Genomic DNA, 6,060 nt, shown 5'->3' with positions numbered 1-6,060 from the left:
GGTCACAAAAAAGATCTCCAAAATCCTGATTAAACACAAGATCCAGGTCCGATTCAACACAGTACATAAAATGCGTGATCTGGTCCCGTCTGTAAAAGATGTGGTTCCAGACATACAGTACCCTGGCGTCTACAAACTAAGTTGCCTCTGTGGTAGCAGTTACATTGGAGAAACCAAACGACATGTCTCGGACCGCATCCGTGAACATAAAGCAGACCTGAACCACGGTAGGACAAACACCTCTGCCGTGGCAGATCACTGTTACAATTCAGTGGGCTCACATGACATTGACTTCTCCAAGACAGAGGTTCTCTGCAAGCCATCTGGCTACCATGAGAGATTCGTTCATGAGGCGATCCACATATACAAAGAGACAATTTCAACCGAGAAGATGGATTCTGGCTCAGCAATCATTGGAAGGACGTAATAAACCATTTCGGATCTTAACTGATTGTGTTCACGTTTACGGTGACTTTCAGACCACAGTCCACTCACTGGCATTGACTATATATCTTTTATTCTCCGCAGGGAATGGATTCTTTGCTCCGCTGCAAGTCTCCTACCACCACTCTCCCATTGACATATTTCGTTGCTTCCTCTTAGTACCTTTCACGCGACGGTCAATGGTATAGTGTATAGCAGATTGTATAATAATAAATAGTATAAAAGTATAATGTTTAATATAATGTATAAGGTAATATATAGTATCGTAATTGTATAGTGAATATACAGCAGTGTGGTATACAGAAGGGTGGGTAGAATAATACATAGTGTAATATTACAATGTATAGTGCAGTATATAATTTAATGTTGGGTTTGTCTAGGGCAGTATATAGTACGGGGTAGACCCGTGTGATGTAAGAGAAAAAAGTTTAGCTGGAGGCATATTATATTTTTGTGACATAGAATTGTAATGTATGACTTACTGTTAGTAGCTCAGCTTATTGGAGAGTATATTTAGTATATTGATGATACTGATGTAGTTTTTTTACGTGGTGGTTTAGCTGCTGCAGCTCCTTACTATTAAAATTCCTTCCCTCTATTACTGCTAACCCTACTCCCTCCCTTTGATGCTGCTAATCCTGCATACTGCATAATGCACGGGCATAATATGACTTTGAAACCCCCCCCACCTCCTACGCATTCCACAAGTAGTGACTAATCCCATATCTGCATTTCCCATAAATATGCTAAATTCCTCTTGATATGCAAATTCCTTTGTCAAGGCGCACCTTCCCCCCTCCAACCCAGCTTAAATATACGCTGCCAAGCTTGGTGGTGTCCATTCAGACACTGTCTTTCCGACAGACCTGTTCTTCACCTGAGGACGGCTGCTTGCGTTGTGGCCGAAACGTCGTGAGAATTATTTTATTGGTTATTTTTATTATTTTATTATTTCCCTTCTACGTGACTTTACCGAAAGAACCAAAAAGATGAATCCCTGCAGTCACGAAAGCTTTAAATCGAAATCACATTCCTTGTAACGTTTGTCAAGGTCGAGAGGTCACCATGGCCGATGCCACAGATGTGATCACAACTGACCGTGCACTTCTCGCTTGAAGTTGTCATCGTTTTGTCATTGCTGCTGCTGTGCCCTCGTCTAAAATATCTGGGCAACTCGATGAATGGGGTCATCTTCCTTCCACCAGATCCCATAATTGTAGCGAGGCCAACACACCTGACCCCTTTAGGGTCTGCCAGTAAGATTGACTTTGCTGCACGTTCCCAAATTAGCATCGCCACCTAAGAGATACTAAAAGAAATCTGGATATATCACGGCAAGAATATAATCGCACAATACCGGGAGAGGAAATTACGCTAATCATCTTGGGTGGTGGATTTTTCAGCAGCTGACAAAACTGAGACTTTTAATTGCTCCGGGAAGAATGAGAGACTATCCAGAATAACAGCAGCAACCTCAAACAAACAAGCAAAAGGACGATCCTGGGAAAAGCAGGACATGGTGGCGGCAACCCTGGCCCTAGGCAGCAATCTTTGGCGACCAACTCGGAACGGCGTCACACCTGGCGACCGGAGCGATCGTGCGCATTGGTCACGCGTGCACCTCTGCGGCATTTTCCATAAAAAAAAGTGAAATAAAATTGAAAAAAAAACCTCAGACGCGACACACACACACACACGCCGCACCTGTTGGGCGACTCGGGATCGAAGCAGGTTCCTCGTCACCTTGCCGGAGATCTGCTCGCAGCAGTCCCCGTTGTCGAACGCGTTTTCCACCGTGTCGCACTCGGGTTCGCAAAAGCCGTTTGCCATCGATCGCAATTGGCCACGTGTTCCAATGAAGATGACGACGGCGAGGAGGACGATGGGTGGTGGCCGGAGGGCGGCTGGCAGTCGCACCCATCGTAGCCGGTCAAGGGGTGGCTGCACTCGGGGTCACAGTTCTGATCGCCCACCTTGGCGTGCTCACAGTTGGCCAGTATCATGCGCTGGCGCAGCGAGGCATTGACAACGTCCATGACGGTGAGCTCCCAGGAGATGTTGTACCTGCACGCGGGTTCGCAGAGGTCAGGTCGTGGTTGCGCGGCACAAATAAACGTGAGCATTACCGGTACACGATAAGATCGTTTTGGGGTTGGGCCACGTAGATTATGTGGCCAAATGTTCTGTCGAGAAACTCTCCTCCGTCCGACAAATTTAGTGGTCACGTGGTGTACAAGCTCTTGACGTTGTTTCAGCTCACTGGTAAAATTGAAGAACAATTCTGACAGCGATCACCAAAATAATTGAAACAACAATCATTGCCACGTCAGGCACTTGTACACACCTGTGACAATTTAATTAGTGTAATAATGGACTCTTCCACAGTGTCGATCTCCGTTTTCCTTTATTTGGGTTTGTGTAAATCTCGCTCCCACGGCGTCCTCGCTCAGGCCCGCGTCTCCTCCGTCGAGCTCTCCGCAGCCACCCTGCTGCTCCGTTCTGCAGCCACACTGCTGCTCCGCTCTGCAGCCAGCCGTCCACAGCCCGCGAGCCCCCTGCGCCTGGACACCGATGGCCGACGGTGCCGAGGTCTTCCAACACGTGGCGATCGCGCCACCCTCCCAGTACTGCCCAGCGTGGCCTCCTCCCTTTTTCACTCAGTCTTAACTCCCCGATCCCCTTCTGGTTCTCTCCCTAAATCCTCTCCCCCACGTGACCGTAACTCTTCCCTCTCCTCACGTGACCCAGACTCCGCCCCCCTCAATCCATGCTCGCATTGCATTAGTTTGAGATATGTCGGATGGTGAAGGATTTTGCTCCACACAAACAAGTCAAATATCCCCTGCATAGCCTTCACAGGCTCTTAGTGCAAGTGCTGTTAGCGAGCAGCACCTATGAAGGCTGGCACTGCACATGAGGGGGTGGGTGGCCAGCACCACGCACGGCTGCCTTTGGCTCCTCAGTGGCGATGTTTACACACCACGCCAGGTACTCATTTGAGGCTGAAAGAACCTAGGGGAGGCCCAGGACCGGATCAGATATTCGTCACCGGTGTTGGCCGTGAGCAAGAACCGAACTCGGGTCGCCGGGTTCATAGCGCAGAGTAGCGCTGACCGCTACACCGCCGTTCCCCAGTCACACGCACGCGAGGGGGTACCCCCACACACGCAGGCCGCCCGCCCCCACCTTTCGAAGGCCTGGTTTAGCACGCGGTGCTGCTCCTCCATTTGCTTGCGGCTGACCGTCGGGTTTTTGCCGGGGGCCTCGTAGATGTTCACCAGGCGGTAGCGCGCCACCTTGGGCTCGTGCAGCGGCCAGTAGACGTTGTAGTTGGAGCGGCCCCGCGCGGCCCGGCGACCCGCGCCGCCGTCCACGAAGAGGCCGTCGTGGGTGGCGGCCAGGTGGGTCCACGCGTCGGGGACGTGGCGCCGAGGCGACGCGAGCGTCGTGGCCGAGCGCGAGTTTGTCGGCGTTCAGGGAGAAGAAGTAGCGGCGAGCGGGTCGGGGCCGTGGCACGTCCCGGCGGGTTTCGCGTGGACGATGCCGAGCGACCATCCCTTGTCGTGCTGGCCGTAGAAGCAGTCGTCGAAGAGCCCTGCGGACACGATGACGCGGGGTGCCATGAGCGAGCCGGCGCAGCGTACTGTAGAACGTGCGTGCGAGCGTCGGTTCGCGAGGTTGCATGCTGCCGCCTTCGTGAAGCGATGGCAGACGCTTCCATCGGTGAGGTCTGGTTTCCCCGTAGGGCGGCGGTTCTTAACCTTCACTGCAGCCTTGCACCCCCATTGGTTCTCAAATCATAAAAAAAATGCATTTTATTGATACATAGGGTTTGATGAAACAAAGTTGTTGTACTTGTGTGCACGTACTTAATGTGTGTTTTACCTTCCAATAAAAATGATTCGTTCATCTGCGATCATTGCTACGAGCGGTATGGTAACCTCCCCCACTCCCCGCGAAAGACGGACGGACAGGCGGACGGAAATAACGCCAGACAAAACGCTTTCGACAGTTGTGTGTTGGAACTTTCATATATAAGGGTTCTGAGTCCTGTTGTATTTGATGTGTTTTGTTTTTCATTGGTTGAGTTTTCATCGCTGGAATGTTTGAGTCACGTCAGAGGTGAATGTCCACGTGAATACGTTTTGACGAGAAATAATAGAATTACTAACTTGCAGCCCTTTGCTACTCCCTATAGCAGTGTCGGCCATGGAGGATGTTTGACTATGCTTCACTTTGGTAAGTTCAAGAAAAAGGGTGGCCCAGGACTGTTTCAGATATCACTCGCCAGAGGTCGCAAACGGGTTTTGATTCCTTACCCGTACCCGGCCGCACCAGGGTCGCAAACGGGTACCCGTACCCGTCCGTACCCTACCCGTACCCGGCCGGGTACCCGGCCGGGTACGGGTAGGGTACGGGTATCGGGTACCTGATTGCGACCTCTGGGATGAAGCCATGTTGCAGGCGTGGGTGGGTTGATTCTAGGAATTTGAATTGTGAGAAGAAACAAGACGTTGGGAAATGAGTGACAAACGGTTACCAGTGACTCACGGCCTACCCGTACCCATGCCCGGCCGCACTAGGGTCGCAAACAGGTACCCGTACCCGGCCGGGTACGGGTAGCCGGGTATCGGGTAGGGTACGGGTATCGGGTACCCAGTTGCGACCTCTGTCACTCGCCACCGATGTTATCCATGACCAGGAATCAACACTCAAGTCGATGGGTTCATAGCGCAACGTGCCAACCACTGCTCCATCATTCCAATGGACTTCAATAACACGTATGTTCAACTTCTTCAGCACCATACATAACCAATCGTGCGGGGGAGGGACAACAAACTAGACACAAAAAGCAGTTCTAAAGAAATGAGCTGTCAATCGAGATTTAAAAGTGCACAGCTCCTGTGGTATCCTAATATCGGAAGGAAGAGAGAAAGTCCAGATGGCCACAAAAGTGCATCGGAAAGTGCGTGATGCAGTGCACCGTAGTTGTTCTCGTTGATTAGCGCTTGTACACAGTGTAAGTTTGTACAGGTGGGTTAGGGTATTTATGATTGGGTTCTTGTTGTTTGTTCCTGTTTCGTTAATTTACACTTTGAAATTGTTGCCAGTCGAGACGGCTGGATGCTACGGAGGGGGGGGGGGGTGTTGCGCCGTTATAAGGCGCTGTGGGCAGCTGACCTGCCACCACGCTCACGGGCCAACAGGGGGAGGCGGACCCCCGCCCCCACCACTTCCTAAGACCCCTTAAGATAAGAGCCTCCCCCCCCCCTGACCGGAGGTTGACACTCCAGAGACCCCAGGGGTGGGGGCTGAGGGGGAGGGGGACCGCACCCCCACCACTTCCTAAGACCCCGTAAGATAAGGCCTTCCAGAAGGTTCTAGGGGGGGGGGTCATGAGGGAAGGGGTGACCCCGACCTGGGGATAAAAGAGCAGCCCTCGGGACGATCGAGGCAGTATTCACCAACTCAAGCTCGAAGACATCTAAAGATCTGAAGACGGGACCAGTATTCACCAACTCAAGCTCGAAGACATCTGAAGACGGGACCAGTATTCACCAACTCAAGCTCGAAGACATCTGAAGATCTGAAGACGGGACCAGTACTCACCAACTC

This window comes from Lampetra planeri, chromosome 72, assembly GCF_965212315.1.
Source record: "Lampetra planeri chromosome 72, kcLamPlan1.2.h2, whole genome shotgun sequence".
Taxonomy (NCBI): domain Eukaryota; kingdom Metazoa; phylum Chordata; class Hyperoartia; order Petromyzontiformes; family Petromyzontidae; genus Lampetra; species Lampetra planeri.
This window is presented reverse-complemented; position numbering follows the sequence as displayed.